Genomic DNA, 22,348 nt, shown 5'->3' with positions numbered 1-22,348 from the left:
AAACAAAAAGTCTATAGATGTGCTTTGTAATATATAATGTGTTATACAATTTTAAAGGATCAACATTGTTTTGATGATTTCTTCCATATGTATATATGAAAGCACATGGCAGTTTTAGAGATCTTTGGTGCTCCACTATGGCTGTTGCTCAGAAGCTCCTGAATATTTCTTCCAATTCAACATAATGTGGGTTAGACATCTATCATGATTGATGGGTAGAGAAAAACTATTTGCTAATGGAAGCCATATTTAGCATAGGCTTCAGGATTCTTCAGCCAAATATTTTTATAAGACTCTTGAATCAAACTGAGATTATGCAACATCTATCTAAGAAATGTTTTTGAATGCCTAGCATGTGCCAGGCAATATTAGGTAACAATATAGTGATAAACGAAATGGACATGGTCTTTGCCCTCAGGGAGTTTATTTTCCAAAATAATTTATCTCTAACAATATAGCTATAGTTTTATAGTCTTCTGATTGGATCTCTTTTAAAAATTTTAAAACAGATATTTTAAACTTCTTTATTTCTTTACCTCTTTATAAGGTTTAGTGAGTGCTTTAAAAAGAAATATCGCTGTGAAGATTTCAGTAATCAAGTTTAACTTTTTGGATCCAACAGAATAATGCCCTTGTCACTCAGGGCTAAGTCATTAATATTACCTGGTTAGTAAATCTTTTGATTCTCTGTATCAAGAGGTCTAATTAATTTAGGTGGATTGGAATCAGTCAATAAGCGTGTATACAGCAAAGAGAAGTTGTGTGCCTTGCCCACCTACACTCTGTCTTACAACTTTGTGTCTAACTTAATGAGAGCTCTGAAATTTTGTGCCATACACTAAACTAATAAAAGGAGGAAGCTGACAACTTTTGAGAAATATCTGGCTGATAATGTAAGGCCAGAGTCCTTCAATGCTGTCAGTCTAATAAATTTCTGCACTAGTCTTCTGACTCAGCCAACCCAACAACCCCCAAGTTTCTCATCAAATATGCTGGATTTTTTTCATATAAGCAGTACTCAACCAAGAAAAGTTACATATACATACACATATATATGTATATGTTACACATATATATGATTTAATATACTATATGTTTTATAATATATATAGGTATGTCTTATATAATGTATATGGCAACTTAAATAATATATTAACTGGTTGTGAAATGATAGTCCTTTAGTCCTGTCACTGTCCTCTCCTTTTTTCACATTGGCATATGAATGGTTTTTAGTCAAAGGAGTCCTACACAGTGATGTTGAGAAATACTGATCTGAATAGGCAACACAGCATTAAATAAAATGGTAAGAATTCTATATGCAGTTACTAAAATAACTCTGTGATAGGAACTTTCTTGAACCTGTTTCATCCATTTTATAGTGTTTTAGTAAGTCTGTTATCTTGGTAGCTTGTGTGTCTACTGACCTGCTGAAATATTAGAGAGGTGAGGAAAATTGTTCTCCACAGATACCAAGAAAATAAAAATTTGAAACTGGAAGAAAGGATAAAAAACTGTCTCTCCCCTTAGGACTGGCATCAGCAAGAACACGGGTCTGTCCTTCGTGCCTCTGAAAAGCGATTATGGTCCATGTTATCATCAAAAAACAATTCTTCTGGAAATACTCTCTTCTATGAGTTTTTTGACAACACATTCTTATAAATTTTTCCTACCTCTCACACCACCTGTTTTCAGTCTTTGGTAGGCACCTCTTCTGGCTATTCTTCAATTGTTATGTTTTAGACTATCTTTTACCTTTTTTTCCCCCCTATCACTGATACATCCTCACAATAGTCTGATCCTGGTGAGTAGCTTAATTACCACTCAAATGTTGACAAGTTCTTAAATTTAGAGTTCCAGCCAATAACTTTCACAGAAAATTCAGATCTATGTTTTAAATGCTTACTAGCCTTTTACATGTGAATGTCTTACAAGTACCTCAGTCTAAATATCAAAAACTAACCCCGTTTCTCCCCACCCCATACCTCTTTCTTTCCTTGTAATTTCTATCTCTGTAAATGGCACTGATCATTGGACTGCCAGGTTAGAAACTGAGGCATGTACTTCTCTCTTTACCATGGCTCCATTGAATCCATCATCAACCCACATCATTATAGTTCTTTAATATTTCTGAAATTCATCTAGTTCTTACAGTTTTATTCTTACCAGCCTAGCGCAGGTCATCATTATCTTTTATCTGGATTACATGTATTAATTTATCATTTTCTCTTCTAATCTACTCCATTCATCGGACTAGTCTTCTAAAATGCAAATATGTCAAGCCACATCCTTACTTAAAACCCCTCAAGGACTTCCCAGTACCCTCCAGGTGAAATCTAAGCTCTTTCCTCAGATGCTGTCATGAATTCACCGTTGCTGATCTCCCTGACCTTAGCTCTTTCATCTTTCCCTTTGAACTTCGGTAATATTCAATCTCTTGCCTCTCCCTGGAAGCATCATGCTAACCCCAGTTCTATTTTCTCAAATTTTATATATGCCATTTTCTCTGCCTAGAAAGTTATTCTCCTTTTGCCTTCTTTGCATGGATTTTTTTCAGGTAACACGTTTCAGGTAACAATTTAGATATAACATCTTTCTTGACCTATGTGTCTTGAGCTCCAAATCTCCAACACTTATTCCCCCATCCATGCTCCCATAGCATCACTACTTTCTTCATAATAATTCTCATCAACTTGAACTGCAATTGTTGGGCCACTTCTCTGCCTTGCCCACTAGATTTTTAATTCCATGAAGACTAGGAGTATCGCATTACTGTTCACTGTTATAACTCCCGTACCTAGCATAGTGTCTATCACACAGTAAGCACTTGAAAGAAACATTTGTTCATTCCCCAATTTTTCTGTTGTTTCTTATTTACACATAATGGCAGACTTTTTGCCCTTTATAGACATATTTTCAGCCTATCCTTACTTTAATCAGTGTACCTGTTTTATCCAAATAGCATAATGGACTTTTGACTAAGATTTAATTTGAACAAACAACCATAAAATAAAATTTGCAATTTTCCCAGCTAAGAAGAAATACCAGAGCCTTATCTCCTAATACTTTCAGGGAAATATATCACTTTTTAAAGTTACTCTCCTCTCTTTTTTTCTGTACTTTACCATATAGTCTCTTGGCTACTTGTATGGTCCTCTAAGGATAGAATCTGATATTTACGCATCTTTTTATACCTCAAAGTGTGTACCTATTGTACCTATTCTGCTCTGAATAAAAGTTTGTTCAATTTAATTGGACAGAAAACCAGGAAACTACCAGCCCAATCTTTCATTAGAGAAGACACTTAGGATGATTCTCCAATTGGACCCTTCAGATGTACTCTCCATCTTGCTCTGTGTGTAGAGAGGCAAATCTCAATGGTCTCCACCAACAAGATCCCTTGCCCTCTGGTTTCCAGTTGGGCTTAGCCAGTGAGAGGCCATGGCAGAAGACCAGAAGTAAGAAGAGTGAGTTAAGCATGTTTATTCCCTTGGGTCTCTCCATGCCAGGTCACCACTGAGTTCCAGTAAATGCTTCCCCCATGGCTGCTTCAAGTCTGAGTCCCAGTGGCTGCTTACTGTTACAAGCATACACATACCCAGGATGTTGTGTCATTTTTTTTTTTTTTTTTTTGCGGTACGCGGGCCTCTCACTGTTGTGGCCTCTCCCGTTGTGGAGCACAGGCTCCGGATGCGCAGGCTCAGCGGCCATGGCTCACGGGCCCAGCCACTCCACGGCATGTGGGATCTTCCCAGACCGGGGCACGAACCCGTGTCCCCTGCATCGGCAGGCGGACTCTCAACCACTGCGCCACCAGGGGAGCCCTGTTGTGTCATTCTTGATTGTTTTTTTCAACTATGCCCGTACCTTTATTAAATTATTCTCAGACTCCCCAATTTGAATATGCTATTTTTTTCATGCCAAAACATGAATTGATAAACAGTCTTCCAATATATTCTCTGACCACACCCCTCCTCTATTTCCAGGTCTTCTCTCCATCCCCTTTGGGTATGAATTGACTCATTTTTACCTTCAATATGTTTTAAGACATACTAGGCCCACCTGGGCATAGGAAAGGGAAATTGTGAGCAATTAACAAGAAGGCAGTGACCCATTTCCATGGACTCATTAACCAGAATGGTCTAGCATGAAACTATAGGTGAGCCCAACCATAAGAAGAAGTCAACTCTGGGCCACATTTCATCTGAAATTTGCAATCCGTACTCAGCAGACATAATCTTACACTTTTCACTCTTGGTGCAGTTCTTGTCCATGATGGTCTGCTGGTCCCTTTAAGTAATATTAGCCACTGTCAGCAAAGTTGCCACCCAGAGTGGAATAGCTCTCTAATGTAGTTACCTTTAGCTTTCTTTCTTGTTTGCAGACATTCTAGAGGCCATGGTCTTTTGTCCACCACCATGTGTTTTCATGAACTTGGTTGTTTTCTGGATTTCACTGTTATGGCCAGATATTCACATCAGGGTAAACTGCCTATTTACAAAACTTTATATACTTTTATTTGAGGGACAACAGTACACAGATTAACTCATTGGTGGAACTTCAAATGACCTCTTTGTGCTCCAAGCAGAATGGCATGCAACAGAAGCATAACTGTTTTCTATATTTTGCAGGTTTGTAAATAGTCTATTATTTTGCTAAATTGATTGTAACATCTTGCATACTATTCTGTAGTTTCACCATTAATGCTAGCTGATGTGGTGTACTTGATGTTCTAGGTCGCTTTTAAATCTTCCCCCCTTAAATTTTCTCTAAATGTCAGATAAATGTAAATCTCAAGTTTTCCTTAATTAATTCTTTGATGGGGTACCCAATCTTTATCACCATTTCCCAAAATAGAAACCATAGACAATTTCAATTTTGTAGATGTGTCTCACTTCTGTTAAACTGCAGTCTGAAATAGGTTATTGGACCTTCCTAATCTCTTTTCTCATCTTTTAAATATAAATGAGATAAAGCCTAACCTAATGCCTGGCATAAGTGAGTACTGTGTAAGGTCAACAATGTACTTCAGGTCACTGTAAAATTGGTTAGTTTTTATTCTATTTCTCCTTTGGATTTTCTCCAGTATCCAATACTATATACTTTTCTTGTTACAACAATCTCTTCCTTGGTTTCCATGACCTCATACTTTCTTCAATTTTCTCTATCTCTCTGGTTATATCTTTTCAGTCTTGTTTCTAGACTCATCCTTTATAAGTTTTAAAGTACTGTCTTGTTTTTTCTTCCCTTAAACTAAGTGACCTCACCTTTGCCAAAAAACTTCCATTATCATTTATATGCCATAAGTCCCAAATTTTATCTCTAGCTCAGTCATCTCCTCTGAGCTCCAAATCCACGTATCTGACCACCTGCATGACATCTCCACTCAGATGTCTAAAAATTGAAACTTGTGATCTTAATCCCTAAACTTCATTTTCGTTCGATTGTTGGTCTCTCAATGTATGAAAACTAGATATATTCATTTCTCAAAACTTGGATATGTCCTTGATACCTCTATCTCGTTCTCCAGAAGTCATCCATCTCCAAGTCCTACAGATTTCATTCCTCAAGTATCTTTTGAACCCACTGATTTTTATCCATCCTGCTACAACTGTTTTAATCTAAATTTCTCATCTGGACTACTGAAAAAAATGCACTATGCCCTCACACTTGCGTCAGAATATACTTTACAAAAAAACCTTGTCATATTGTGTCCCTGATTAAAGTAAATGAATGGTTTCCCACTAGTCTTAGAATAAAACAATTTCTCCTATTATGGACTCCTTTTACCTTTACCCCATGCATTCTAGCCACGCTGGCCTTATTTTAGACCCTTGTATTCACCATGTTCCTTACTCCCAATCAGCTTTAACACATTATTCCTGCAGGCTCATGAAATGTTCTTCCAGAAAAGCTGCCACAATACCCCAGGCTCATTCAGGTTCCTTGGAAACATGCTTCCATATTTCTGTGGATATTTTTTTTCATAACATTTGATTCATTCATTTACCCATTCAACAATTATGGAGTTACTATGTTGTTGCAATAGGCCTTGCAGATAAGACAATGAATGAAAGAGAAGCTATTTCTGCTCTCACTGCATTGACAATTCTAGCTTCAGTAATTTGTAATTAGAGTTACAATTGTTTGTATTTATATTGAATTAATATCTGACTCTCTCAACAAACTATTGTCACCATGAGGATGGAGGCCTCTTTTTCCTCTCTGTCACAGTTATTTTGGCCTCACAAATTATTCTAATTCTAATAAACAAATTACTCTAAAACTTAGTGGTGCTAAACAAGTAATTGTCATTCCTTATCTTTCCTGGTTTCTGTGAATCAGGAGGTTGGACAGCAAAGACCTTAGCCAGAGGATCAAACACTGAGGACTTGAGTTATCGTAAGTCTCATATTGGATCATTGGTTCGGACTGTTGGCTGGGAATCTCAGTTCCAATGTTCCTGGACCTCTACATGTAAACTTTATGCCTACATGGATTCCACCAATGAACTTTCTGAGAGAGAGCCAGGTGGAGCCAGATCGCCTTATATGAGCGTCCCTTAGATGTCATGTAGTGTCACTTCTGCTGCATTTTATTGATTGAGGTAGTTGTGAAAGTTTGTTCAGGTTCAAGGTAGGGGTGCAGAGACACCCCCACACACCCACATCTGAGTGGGAAGAGCATCAATCGCATCGTAGGAAAAGCATCGTGGAATAGAATATGCACACTTGTGCACACCACACATATTCATCTTTGGAAAATACAATTGTCCACACACATTATTATAATCTTATTACCTCATCTTGTATGTAGTAAGTGTTCATTAAAATCTATTGAATGGAGTAATTAATGGATGAAGTTAAGAGGCCAAATCATGAAGGCTAGAATGTGAAATGTCCTATGTAGAATACATTCGTTCCTTCCCAGATATTTTGAAGTTGTTCTAAGGAGATGTGACCCAGCATACAATTCACTGGATTCCTGGCAACTCAGTCACTATTACATGTGAGTTTTTCTGTTATATAAGTATTGAAGCCTATGAACTAGAGAAAGGGTTAGAGATGGCTGGAAACTTCTCAAACCAGCTCCATCCCCACGAATTTGAATTGAAGATGGCATATAGTTTGGTTCTTAATTGTGCCAGCTTCTTCCTACAGATATAAGAGATCATCACTTTGGGGGATGAGTGGGTGGTGATTAGAAGAGGTTAATGCCAGTAAGTAGTATTTGGAATTGCCTCTGTCACTCAAGATTAGTTGAAACATCCATGCATCCCACAGGATAAGTCACCTGTTAACTATGGGATTTACAAGTGTCATTGAAACAATGGGCAATGTCTTCTCCCTTTTGTCGAGAAGAGGGGACAAAAACAGAATTGGCAGTTCCTGCAACACTGAATTTACAGTCAACTAGAGCTAACCATACTATAGGATTCATAAGGATCTCTCAAATGTATTGTTTCTAGGCACTCTTGTGAGAATCAACAGTAAAAAAGGGAAAACATTAAAATATTTACTCAAGGCTTTAGATTATTAGTTTTTACAGTACTCACATATTTCTGACTGTAGAATATGTCCCTGTTTCCAGTTTATCGAGACTGTTATAATCTTGTCCTCTGGGTAAGTGGAGTGTTTCTATATTTGGGCAATATTTACTTCTCCTGTTTTATCTGTAGAAGTAAGAGATGATGACTTAACAAAACCCAGGCAGAGTCAGAGAACTGACCCTCATCTGGTTCTTTGGAGTCTAGCCTTTCCACTTCTCTAATGCAAACAGCAAACCAGTAATTGGCTGGACTAATCAGAAGTCAAAAGTCAAAATTTAGTACAGTAACTCATTCTCTTCCTCTTTACCTTTTACAAACACAGCAAGCGTGAGGGTGGGGAGACTTCTTCCCTCATCAAATTCCTCCCAGCTATTTCAGGACAATCTTGATGGGTTTCCCCTGTTTGTGCAACCAGAGAATCTCTACTTGTTGTAAACCCAACAAAAGTAAATTAGAGCCCATTTAAACTAAAGGAGTCTCAGTAAAATTCAAAGACAGAAATATAACCAGCCTTCAGGAAGACACGGAACCAAGAACTGGGTAGTTGTCTCATTTGCTCCTATTCAATACATTTATCTGTTTCTTTCTGAAAATGATCTCTCTGTCCCCTCTCCTCTCTTTCTTTCTTTCTCTCGCTCCCTCCCTCTATTCCCATATCAGCCTTCTATGTATGTATGCATGAATTTACTTATTTTGGTTTATGGCAGGTAAAAGGTGGCAGGACATGGCTGCCCCAGAACAACAATAAATAGAATTCACGTGTCATTGTTAGAGTCACATAAAACTTAATTAGCCATCCTAATTAAGCTGTCTCTCAGTCACAATTCCAAAATCCTGGGAGACAGATTTTTGTCAGCTAGTAATTTTTTTTCAAATTACCATGAATTTGTCACTCAGTCTACTGAGTGATTTGTGTAATTTGCATTTTTAGAAATGAAAACTTGAACAGAAAATACCAGACAGCAAGGCAAATAGTAGATGTTTCACATATATACATATATATATGTGAGCACGTATACTTGGTACTGATGTAAAATGTACTATATGTCTAAGTCAAAAAGTTTGAAAACACATTTATAGAACAATTTGGAGGAGATGTTTATGCCTAACTAATCGAATCATATATATCTTTGAAAAAGGAACTAAAATGCCTTATATACCTGGCTATGGGATTCCACCTCTGGGGAGAGGCTGTAGTACAGTTCTTAAAGAAGAGAAACATCACACATAGATGGTGCAGAAATCCCAGGAGTCATCCATGGCATCTGCTCTCAAACCTTGCCTCCAGAACCTAACCTCGGTGTGACCTTAGGCAAGATAATTAACTCCCTGGACCTCATATTTATCATACTTTAAATGGGTTCTTAATAAATTTTACTTTCTGTCTCTTCTACAGATTTATTGTGGGTTTTCCATCAGATAATTCATACTCTGGGCACACTATAGCACAGAGTTTAAAATTTTTGCTCTTCTAATATTAGCCATAATTGTTATTTATCATCATTACAATTATTACATTATTACAATAACTATTATTCCTAGTGACAAACTGTACTAAAAGCATTAATATCACCTAGAGCCTGAAATACTATTACGTTTCTTCTCTGGGTTGGAGGATCTCACTGCATGTCATACTTCAATATTAATCCTCTAAGAACTTCCAGTATTCTTCCCCCTGGTGTGGTACTAATCTTCCTCACACAGGTGACAAACAATAGAAACTTTCGCTTCTAAAGTGTTATGGAGATTGTATTAAGACATCCCTATACTGATTTGTGCTCACTTTTTAATATGTCATCCTTTCCTTAGGCCTTAGGATAAATCCACTGATTCTGGGTACTCTTAGATTCATATATCTTTAACCTCCAACAACTGTTTGAGCAAAATTTACCTGAGTGAATTTATTCTCAATTCTTTTCTCTCAGGGAGTTCCTTTGTCTTCAAGTAACTAGACTGGAGAGTTTATACTCATAGTTTCAGGATATATCCAGGCATGACTGAATATAAAGGTGAACATAATATTCAACTTTAGGTCCTCAGATTGAGATTCCTAGTTACAAAGGCAACAAACAAGAGTAGGTGGGGCCACCTTTATGGGAGTACAATTGTGTAGTCACACAGGGCCTTGAAATCAGAAAGGCTTTGTACTTGGTTTAATGCTCTTTTGTCACTGTCTCAGAAATTCTTAATGATTTTATTTTTAAACTTGAACCTTAAAAGTGAAATACAATAGAACACTAGAGCAGAGAGGATTCTTACAATCTGTGTGTCCCCTGTTCCTTGTCACCCCATTTGTATATAGCATTCATGATGTCCCATGAGGACAGAATTCCAATAGACTCAAAATGTGTGGTATTTTATTGAAACTCACAGAAGTGAAAGGTAAACCTGTTAAGCTTAGAACAGAGTAAGCAGGGGTGCTGACAGCCCTAAGAGGCCACACTTCATTTGAACCAGAACTTGCTCCAAATGTAGAAAGTAGAAAACGACATTCTAAGAAATGAGTGACCAAGGAACCCTATCATATCCTTCTTACTCATGTTACTTCCCTGTATTAGTCAGCTACTTAGGGCTGGGAAAGGGAAATATAGAGCAACAATTGTTCTTTTCCTTTCTGTCTTTCCTTACTTATCAACAATCCACAGATAGAAAGTACTGGTAGATGAGCATCAAGGAATTAAGGAACTTTATCAAGGAATAAAATTTAAAAGTTGAGTTAGTTTTGTGAAATGTTTCTACTGTTCGTAAGAACAAAACACATATGAATGTATGAGCTACAAAATGCAAATTATAAAACTTCAGAGAGTCCACATAAGAGTTACGCTTATATAATTGTATTTAAAACTGGCATTGCACAATATTAGGATGAATGGTAAAATCCATGCTAATAGTTTAACATTTTAATTTTTGTTTACTTAGGATCACATGTAACAGCCAAGAATAAATGCCACCACAAATTGAGAGTGAGACCATGGAAGAAATAAACAATTTTTAGTACATTTAACATAATTTTTTTCCTGCTTTTTGTACAAGGGAACCCACATTTTCCTTTTGCACTGGGCCTTGAGAACTATGTATCTGGACCTAAGAGTAAAATCAATTAACTAAGAAATTTGATGTAGGAAATGTGAGCCATGTCTTGGCACTTAGTTTCCTTTTCTGAAGTGCTTTTTTTTTCTCTAAAGCTACATAGCATTTTGCTTTTCTGGGCAACTGTGTTTCTCAGGAGATCTTAGTTAAAAAGAACAACTGTTTATTATTGAAATGTTTGTTTAGTTTCCCTGTTGACATGCATGGAAAGAAACACCACTCTCTCTCCATATTTATACTTTGTTTTGTTCCCTTCCCACTGGACCCCACCCCTACTACTTCACACTTAAATTTCATGGGTGATGACGAGTCAGATGGCATTTCTCGCCAAAGCTCCCTTGGGTATCCTCGCAGTTTAGATCACCTCCATTGCAGACAAAGCTGCTAGAAACACATGCAAAACTCAGTTCCCCTCAGAGTTATTCTGAGAACCTTAATTCACTTGAGAACCGGAGGATGGCAAAGAACTTCAGCCTACACTCCAACTTACAAAGCAGAGAAAAACACTGGCTTTTCTGTGATGACAGTCAGAGGAGAAGGCTGTCAGAAACAGCATTATAGCATAGATGGTCAAAATATGACAACCTTCACACGTCCCAGGCAATACCATTTCCCTCTTGAGAGCGACAGTTTTCCTGAGGTGTGGTTAGAGGTGTAATGAGTGAAATGTAATGTGTGGAATTGCAAGGAAGAGGATGGGAATGTTGACATTGAACCAAATGATGAGACTGAGGAGGCCCACGAGGAGGAAACATATGGCCATGCATATGCATGGTGATTTGTCTCAGGAGCACATGTGGCTGGATGACAGGATGGCAAAGCTGGGGGAGAGCAGTCAGAATCAGTCCTAAAAACTGCTTACTTTTTACTGAGTGCTTCTCCACGGTGGGAAGATAGTGCTCAATTACATTAAAATTGATTTCTTCACTCTCACAAGCTGGGGAATATCTGGATCTGAATACGAGTACAAATAAAATGTATCGTGCTTTCTACTTGATTTTGCATTGGAGAAGTTGAGTTCTTTATATATATATTTTAGATTTTCACCGATTTTTGCCATCTGTGTTCTTTTTGACTGAGCAATTCCCCATACATGTCTTTAAAAATAGATGATGATGATGATGATGTATATAGCATATCCATTTCATCTGTCTAGCTAGAAATCGCCTTATTGAACATCTATAAGGGCATACAGTATTGTTTGAGCCATAACAATGAAGAGATCACATTGGTCTCAATATAGTGTAGCACTATTGGTGCTATAGGGGAGAAATGAAGTCTAAAACATTTAGTAAATGCCATCTTGATGTTACTTAGCCAATTAGCTTTGCTATGTGTGGAACAGGAAAATACAGTTGGACCTAGATGAACATCCTTTACAAAGGAGATAATTTGGTATCAGCAATAACTATAATAGAACTCACTACTTGTGAAGGACTTGAAGTGATGCGAGATGCTGTTGTGTACCTGATCTCGGAAACACTCCTTTTAGAGGTTGTTTCCCTGTAAATATAATTTAAAACATCATTCTCTATCTATAGCTCTAGAGTATACCTTCTGAAAACAGTACATATTAAAAATTGACAGTTATTTTTCAGGCAATTTGCTTTTCAGAAGGTTTGTCAAATTATAAGAACAACCAAATGAAATTTGAAGATTGGGAAATTTCACCTCTATTCTATTGTAAAATTCAAAATATTCCTTGTTATTTTTTATGTATGAAATGATTTTGTTGTATGCTGTGCTGTAATTATGAGCTCTCTGGGGCTATCTGGGGTATTATTGCTGAACACCTAATCCTTATTATACTATTGTCTCTAAAATGAAGAGCATGCATCTTCCAGTATTAATTTAAGGAATTCCAAATAATAATACTGGGGAAGGTGTGGAGAAAAAGGAACCCTCCTACACTGTTGGTGGGAATGTAAATTGGTGCAGCCACTATGGACAACAATATGGAGCTTCCTTAAAAAACCTAAAAATAGGACTTCCCTGGTGGCGCAGTGGTTGAGAGTCTGCCTGCCGATGCAGGGGACACGGGTTCGTGCCCTGGTCTGGGAAGATCCCACATGCCGCAGAGCGGCTGGGCCTGTGAGCCATGGCCGCTGAGCCTGTGCGTCTGGAGCCTGTGCTCCGCAACAGGAGAGGCCACAACAGTGAGAGGCCCACGTACCGAAAAAAATTAAAAAAAACTAAAAATAGAATTGCCATACGACTCAGCAATCCCACTCCTGTGCATATATCTGGAGAAAAGCATAGTTAAAAGATACATGCACCCAATGTTCATAGCAGTCCTATTTACAACAGCCAAGACATGGAAGCAACCTAAATGTCTGTTGACAGATTAATAGATAAAGAAGATGTGGTACATATATATAATGGAATATTACTCAGCCATAAAAAAGAATGAAATAATGCCATTTGCAGCAAGATGGATGGACCTAGATATTATCATACTAAATGAAGTAAATTAGACAGTGAAAGACAAATATCATATGATATTGATTTGATATGGTCTTTAAAAATAAAAGATACAAATGAACTTATTTACAAAACAGAAAAAGACTCACAGGCATAGAAAACAAACGTAGAGTTACCAAAGGGGAAAGGGTACAGGGTAGGGATAAATTAGGAGGTTGGGATTAACATATACACACTACTATATACGCAATAGATAACCAACAAGGACCTACTGTATAGCACAGGGAGCTCTACTCAATATTTTGTAATAACCTATAAGGGAAAAGAATCTGAAAAACAATATACAATGTGCTGTATACCTGAAACAGGACATTGCAAATCAACTATACTTCAATTAAAAAATAAATAAGTAAATAAAAAGGTAGAAACTGCCTGAAAAATAATAAAGATAACCACCATTTAAAGATTTAAAAAAAAGAATTCCATAGCACAGGGAGATCAGCTCAGTGCTGTGTGTCTACCTAGAGAGGTAGGATAGGGAGGGTGGGAGGGAGGGAGATGCAAGAGAAAAGAGATATGGGGACATATGTATATGTATAACTGATTCAGTTTGTTATAAAGCAGAAACTAACACACCATTGTAAAGCAATTATACTCCGATAAAAATGTTAAGAATAAATAAATTTAATAAAATGTAAAAACATTAAAAATAAAAAAGAATTCAACATCCAACAAAGGCTCAGAAGTAGAGAAAGTACAAAGTTAACTTCCGTTAAACAAATATTTATGGAAGAGCATAATTTTTGCAAGGTGCTTTTAGAGGTGCCACAGATGCAGTAATGAAGGAAACACTTCTTTCATAGCACTTACATTCTAGTGAGAGTACACAGGCAATGTTTATGAACAAATAAGCGAACAGATCATTTCAGACTAGAGTTCTGAAGAAAATAAAACAGGGTAATAGAGAATGACTATGTGTAGGGGCTTCTATAACTAGGGTGGGGATAAAAATCCTCTGAGCTGAAATTCAGCTAATGAGAAAGGAGCTGGCATGTGGGATCTAGGGAAAGCACTTCATACAGACAGTAGGAAGTATGAAGAACTTAAGGTGCAAATCACTTTAGAATGTTTGAGATTCAGAAGAAAGCTCAGGATGGTCAGAGCATAGTAAGCATGACATTAAAAAGTAGGAGCATAAGTCAAACAGGAGAAATCACAGAGTAGGAATCCGATCATACAAGGCCACAGCAATGTGTTTCAACTTCTCCTAGGGCATTATCCTGTTCTGAAATGTTTTATTCAATATATCTACATTTGCTTTGTCTTAAATCCTTTGGCTCCTCAAGGACAAGGCAGTGCCTTATTCGTCCTAATGAAATCCAGATATCAACTGTATTGCTCTATTCTTTGACATTTAAAAGAGTTTGGCTTAAAATACTCAAATATTAAGCAGTGAGAAAACCAATAGCTGTTGCAATCCCTTCAAAGATTTTTATGGAAGTAAGTTACACCCACTGAATCAGTTTAATTTGAAAATTAATTAATTGAATTAGAAAATTTGAACATTAAGCAGGGCAAAACATTAAAAGAAAAAATCCTCATAATTCCCATGTGATAATGATTAAAAGGTAACTTAAAGTCAGAGTTCCAATTTAATGCTGTAGTAATTGGATAAGCTTTTCAAGAATAAATAAATAGGCTATATTTTTAAAAAAATCTATCTACAGAATAAACATCATATCCTGATGAGAGTAGATTTTTCCAAATATTCAATGAACAGATAAAATAATCTGTATTTTATATAACCTGTTCAAGAGAATAGAAAAAAAGTGAAGATTTCCAAACTTATTTTGAGTTTAGCATGTACGAGCTTAGTGACGAAGCCCAAAAGTGACTGTGCGAGAGAGTAAAAATATAGACAGATCTCACTTATAAACATATACACAAAATCTTAATTAAAATATTAAAAAGTAAATTCAGGAAATACATTTTTCAAAAGTCATAGCATGACCCAAAACTTATTAATGTAATTAGCCACATTAATAGATTAAAAAGAAGGGTAAAGTTCAATACTCAGCCATGAAAAGAAAACTTCTTAGCAAACTAGAAGTAGCAAAGTTTTCCTTAACCTGCTGAATTCAATTCACAGAATTCACTGAATATATCAGTTAACATTGAACTGGAAATTCTAGCCACTGCATTGTATAAGAATGGCTCTAAGGATAGCAAAGGAAGAAATATTATTGTCTTTACTCGTGGATAGTTTAATTTTCTGCAGAGCATATTTGGAAATATCTATACAAACATCATTAAAAGCAAGTAAAAAAAATTAACTAAGGTTGTTTGTTTCATTACAATAAGATCAATATACAAAAACAAAGCTTTCCCACTTAACAATAACAAATGATTAGCAATCGTAATTTTTTATAAAGTACCCTCAGCAGCAATAAATATCATAAAACCATTTTGTTCCTTGAAAAGACTATCATTATTGTGTGTGTTTCTGTGTATGTGTGACTGCATTGAAGCTATAGACCAGTTCAAATAATTGATATACGTATGATATTAATTATTCCAAGAACAAGAATATTCAAGAACATTGTCTCTATATGTTCAATAGTAATTAGTTTAATCCAATTGCCCTTTTCAGTTTGACAATTTCTAGTCTGAAATTCTGGGAAAACTTTTTGTATTGTTTCTTTGATAATTTCCTCCCTTCTGTTCTCTTTCTTTATGGCACCTATTATTTATATGACAATTTCCTTTTCCCTTTTTCACCTTTTAAAAATTTTGCTCTAACTTTGAGAATAATTTCTCTATATTTTCTAACACTTCTACTATTATTTTTATATTATCTTCATATTTATAATTTCCAAGAATCCTTTACTGTTTACTGAATATTCTTTTTTATAGCATCATGTTTCATAGATGCAATATATTCTCTATTTTTTCTAAGAATATTAATGATAGTATTTTAGAAGATTTGTTTTTAGTATTTTTTCCACCAAGCTAGTTTCTCTGGTTTATTTGTTTTTGTCTAGCTCTTCCTTGTTAACTTTCCTACCTTGTATGAACATATTTGGTTCTGTAGAAATGATTAAGAATTGGCAATTTTAAAATTGTGCTTTACAGCATGATAGAGATGTGTCATTTGTTTCTTGAGCTAGTTGGACATCTTTAGAAGAGTCCTCCAATCTCCATAATTTTGGAGAAAGAATTTGATTCCCAGTATGCAGGAGGTCAAATGGGGGTATAGATTTAATGGTCTCTATTTTTACCCCTCAGTATATATATTGTTACCTCATCTTCCTCCTTCTCAGGGGGGTTCCCCTGATCTCAACTGTACCTAGCATCATCAGTTCAAAGATGCTCTTAATTACTCTTTCAGTGTAGTAAATCCCTAGACATTACTGGAGCAGAGGAAAAGCAGTCACCTAACAAAGCAAAGGCAGAGTAAGGATCTAGAAACCTGTTTTTCAAACAGCTATAAAAACAGTAATACAAAATACAACTGCTAAATTGTAAAAATTTTAATTGGAAAAATGTCATAATATAAATAATGAGAATAAAGTATCATATGATCTGTATAATTTAAGACCATTTATGGGAAAAAAAGTTCAGAAAATACTGAATATTTTGTCATATATATATGAAGAGAGAGCAAGAAAGAACACAAATTATGAACATCTCCATGAGAATAGCACACTGCTTCAAGAGAGCGATTATTTTCTCTCTGGAGAAAGTGCAGCATGGTACATTAAGAGACTGATCATATCTCTAAATGTATTTCTTTAAAATTATACTTACAAAAGTCTGCAGAGATAATAAATGAAAATAATAGTAATTGAACCCATGTTTTCTAGTACAAGCCCCTTGCTCTTTCTATTCAGCCATAGTCCTATCACTTGAAGAAATTCATGAAGTCAGAAGTAATAATTTTCCAGAGGCAAATATAGCAACTTTCTTAATGCTTTCATCGTCTGTGAATAAGATATTAAAATATCAACTCAGTTTGGAAAAAAAAAGATCAAAACAATGTATTTGCTTTCATATGTGAAAAATATAACATTTATTAACCGAATGTTTTTCATTGGTTTCTTCCATGTTATGTAGATCCTATTTAAAACTGAGAATGATTCTCATACTTCTGAAATTTATTCCATATATCTCTCCAAAATTCTCTTTATCAGATTTTATGTGGCTGCTATCCCTGTGTGTGTGTGTGTGTGTGTGTGTGTGTGTTCATGAGTCAGGTAGCGAAGATCAGAGGCTGTACTGCATCAGTATTGTAAAGTGCGCATTCTAGGAGGAGATACAGAAATGCAGGAAAGCTCATCGTTTTGAAGAAATGATTCCCCAAGAGTCAGTCTTTCCAAGAGGTTTTCAATGAATTGCATAAATAAGTCCTGTGAGTCCTAAAGCCTTCAGAATCTGTCCATAGGGGATGATTTGTTTGATTTTAAAAATCCATGATACCTTGCTACATTATCCTTTTAGTTCATTTCATTTCATTTATTATTCAAAGATTTAAAATTGATTAATAAACCGTGAATATTTGTGCATTCTCATCAACACGCTGGGGAAAGGGAGAACCTGGTTTGCCTCATCTCAAAAGAGATCTAAATATCTGCCTAAGAAGGAAAAGCAAAGCTGCTCACTTGTACAGCCAATGAGATACAGAGCTAGCTTGCTCTTATAAAATTGTAAAATATCACGCTATTGTCAATTCCAAAACAATTCATTACCAGCTATCTTTAAGGCATTGATTTATTTCACGTTGCCTTATAAGTTTAACAACCTCAAGATTTACGCAGAGTGTAGAATGTCCTTCTTGGCACACTGAGAAATTACATATCTATCAATCTTCACTCTTTAGAGTTACAAAATATTTATTTCTTCATCTGCATGATGAGTACTATGTCATCTTTAATGTCATACCACCCACAAAAGAGGGTGAAATATGCAACAGCATCCAATACTTCTGCTAATGCCAGCATGACACTGTGACAAGAAGAGAATTTGAAAGCTTCTGAAATGTAAATGTTAAGTGTTTACTAATAAAAGAAGTTAGCATTAACTCCAGGTGTGAGATGAGGAAAGTGCAATTATTTTCTACCCCTGTAAACAATGAAAAAAACCTATGAAGCAGATTTAGGTTTTACTCAAGTACACAAGTCCATGAGCACTGAGTATGTTTCCTAGCACAGTTCTATGAAGGTATATCAATAAACTATTTGTAAAATAAATAAATGAGTAATTAATGCAATGGAGCATTGCAAAGAGATCTATTATATTTTTTAAAATAAAGAATTCCTAATTTCCAGGACTGCTTGCTTGCTTGCTTAATTCATTCGTTAAATGGTTGCTGAGTATCAGCTAGTTTCCTAATAACCTAATGACTAGATGTAAAATGGTAGACAAGATAGAAAGACATTGCTCTCTTGGTGCTTAGTGGGGTTTTTTTTTGGTGCTTAGTTTAATAAGAGAAAAATAATTCACTGAAATTATAGCAAGACTTCTTTAAGCACATACCAATGTCACCTAACCTAGTTTGGGATAAAGAAAGACCTCTCTGTAGAAATGACATTAAAAACCTTCCTTTAAATGCTAGAGTAATGAACTGATTAAATGTTTAATATTTCTGTTTCATCTATATTTCTAAGAAAATGTAATTTGCTCATATATCTTGCCAACTGAAAAAAATTAACTCATAAAGTTAAATTTCATTCATTATGAAATTTTTAAAATTCTCCTAAACCTTTTTTGCCTGTATCTTGTCATCTTTAAAGTGAAGAAAATAACACACATCAAGACACTTTTAAGGCATGTTCTAAGAAATATTGCTATGTAGGAATACTGAAATACTATCCCTTATACAAAGTATTCATTCTGAATGTACACCCAACTCAGGTGACAGTTATGATTTTTTAATTTTAATAAGTAGATTTTACTTAGTTAATATACCTACAATATTATAATTTCAACATATAATCATTATAATATTGATATTATTCGTAAGATTTTTACCTTCCTTTATTTTTTCATACTGAGTATTCAAAACCCAGTGTATATATTACATTTTCAACACATCTCAATTTGGACTAACCACACATCAAGTGCTCAAGAGAACTCAAATAGTACAAAAGGTACTGGACAAAGAATAGGAAGTCTCATACCTAGACCTACAAGCTCCCTCCCCAGATGCACAACTATTAATGGTGTCTTGTGTATTCTCCCCAAAAATGTCTGTGCTTATGGCATCGTAAGTTTTATATATGACTACAAATACACATACACATATACATATATGTGTACGTGCATATATGTATAACTATGTATATATGTATATATAATGTGTATATATAACAAGCATATATAACTTATGGGATATATGTTTATATGTTATAATTATATATAATATATAAATGTAATAACATATATATATCTATATCTTTCTATAGATATATTGATTTAACATTGCCAACTTGTGTCTTTTTTTTTTGTTATGAGACAATACATTGTGGTTTAAATGAACGCTAACACACAGAATGTAGATAATTGATAATTCTTCTTTGCCCCTCATCTTCAGTCTCCAATCCCCAGTTCCAGACAGTACCTTCTCTTGAAGGGACTTCTGTTATCAATTTGGAATGCCTTCTTCCAGGATCCTTCCATGTATTATAAATGTTTATACACCTCCCCAAGTGCATTTGTTAATGACAACTTTATTAATTAAAATATTACTTTGTCTGAGTGATTTTATAATGGAAGATATATATATATATACACACACACACAAACATATATATACACACACACATATATATATGACTTAGGTCAAATGTAGGAAGTCTAGAAATAGAAACAAGATTTATTAGTGATTTCATGAATTAGTCTTCAGTTTTTTTCCTAATGTAAAGAATAAATTTTTCTACAAAGACTCTGTGCCTTGCTAAGAAAAGTCAATATCTGAAAGTAACCTGAACTTGGTTTTTGTTAAGGAAGTATCATACTTGTGTAATTATCACACATTTGTGAAATTCAAGTACATACAGTCTCTTTCTTAGAGAAACTTCAAATAAACAAACAGCATACCTCAGAAGAGATAGTAAATATTACCCAATTAATGAATTTGCCATTAGTTTTAATTTTTAAAAAAAAAATTTTGTCGTTAGATTGGGTTTGATATTTTAAAGCATTAGGATTTAATTACTACCATTTTCCCCATTATTGATGCAGGTCATTGTATAATTTGATATTCTGAGATTTGCATGCAAGAAGATTATTGAGGAGTGTTCTAGGAACAGAATTCATGTGGTTGCCACTTTTAGTGCTATTCATACTTTGTATAGATTCATATTTCTGTCTTGCTTACTTATCCATCTGACTAAAGGACTTTCTTTAACATTTCCTGTAGTGCAGGTCTTCTGGCAATGAATTCTTTCAGCTTTGTCTACAAAAGTTTTTATTTCATTTTCACGTATGAAAAAATATTTTTATTGGATACAAAATTCATGTTTAACATCTTTTTCCCTCAGTACATTAAAGAGGTTGCTCACTGTCTTTTTTTTTTTTTTTGCGGTACGCAGGCCTCTCACCGCTGTGGCCTCTCCCGCTGCGGAGCACAGGCTCCGGACACGCAGGCCCAGCGGCCACGGCTCACGGGCCCAGCCTCTCCGTGGCATGTGGGATCCTCGCGGATCGGGGCACGAACCTGCGTCGCCTGCATTGGCAGGCGGACTCTCAACCACTACGCCACCAGGGAAGCCCCTGCTCACTGTCTTCCTGATTGCATTGTTTTTGATGAGAAATCTGCCATCATACTTAGTTTTGATATTTTGTATTTACTCGTTTTTTCTATTTGCTTTAAAGATTTTCTCTTTATCACTGATTTTGAGTAATTTAGTATTGTGTACCTTGGTGTAGATTTCTCGATGTTTTTTGTGCCTGGGGATTATTAAGCTTCTTGGTACTGTAAGTTGATAATTTCCATCATATTTGGAAAAATTTTCTAGACCAACTTTTCCAAATATTTTTCTCCCTCTCACTCCTTTAGGGATTCCAAATATACATTAGGTCATTTGAAGTTATCCCACAGCTCCGTAATGTTCTCTTCAGTTTTGTTATGTCTTCAGATTCACTCATTTTTTTCTTCTACACTAATATGCTGTTAATCACATCCACTCATATATTGTGTATATTTCATCCCACACATTTTTCTCATCTCACCAAGTTTGACTTGGGTCTTTTTTATATCTTCTATAGCTCTATTTAACTTTTTAAACCTACAGAATATATCTATAAAAACTGTTTTTAAAGTCCTAACCTGTTAATTCTAACATATGGCTTAGATCTGGAATGGTTTCAACTGACTGTTTCTCTCCTCACTGTGGGTAATATTTTCATATATATCAGGTAATCTTTGAATGCCAGATGTTACAAATTTTACTTTACTGGATGCTGAGTACTATTATATTCTTATAAATATTATTGAACTTTGTTCTGGGATGCAATTACTTAGAAATAGTTTGATTCCTTCATGTCTTGCTTAATGATTGTTAGTTCCTTCTGGAAAAATACTCATCCTAGAAATAATTATTCTCCACTAGTGAGGCAAGATCTGCCCAGTTCTCTGTGAATCATGAGATTTTTCAATCTGCCTGATGCAAATAGGCACTATTCCTGGTCCCGTGTGAATGCCAGACATTGCTATTCCTAATCCTCTTTGGTAGTCATTTCTCTAGTCTTGAAGCATTTTCCCACATGCATGTGCAACTGAATACTTGAGGGAAACCCTCTACAGATCTCTGGAATCCTCTTTCCACATGTTCTCTCTGGTCATCTATCCTGTACTATAGCTGCCTTTGTCTGCCTGGATTCACAACTCTGTCTCCCTAACTCCTTAACTTAGGCTTCATATAGTTTTCTCCTCCATGTATGAGGGCTTTGATACTCTCTTAAATTAGTAATCTGGGGAATTTGTTCGGCTCACTTTATTTATTTTCCTTCTTTCAGGGTTCACTGTCCTTCATGCCCAGTTTTAAAAACTATTTTCAAATATTTTGTCTATTTCTTTATTTCTTGAACAATTATGATTTGAATTGAGAGATCCCAATGGCTTTCCCCCCACAAATTAAGAAATATATTTTGACTCTGAATTCCAAATGGGGTTGGAGAAATGAACTTTTTTTTCCATGTCTGTTTTACAGGGAGGAAATACAACAAAATAATTACAAATAGGCACTGGATTTGTATCTTGGCTCCAGAAGTTTGATAGAGTTAAAAAATCAT

Source organism: Neophocaena asiaeorientalis, unplaced genomic scaffold (assembly GCF_003031525.2).
Source record: "Neophocaena asiaeorientalis asiaeorientalis breed wild unplaced genomic scaffold, Neophocaena_asiaeorientalis_V1.1 scaffold230, whole genome shotgun sequence".
In the NCBI taxonomy this organism is placed as follows: Eukaryota; Metazoa; Chordata; class Mammalia; order Artiodactyla; family Phocoenidae; genus Neophocaena; species Neophocaena asiaeorientalis.
Note: the sequence above shows the minus strand (reverse complement) of the source record.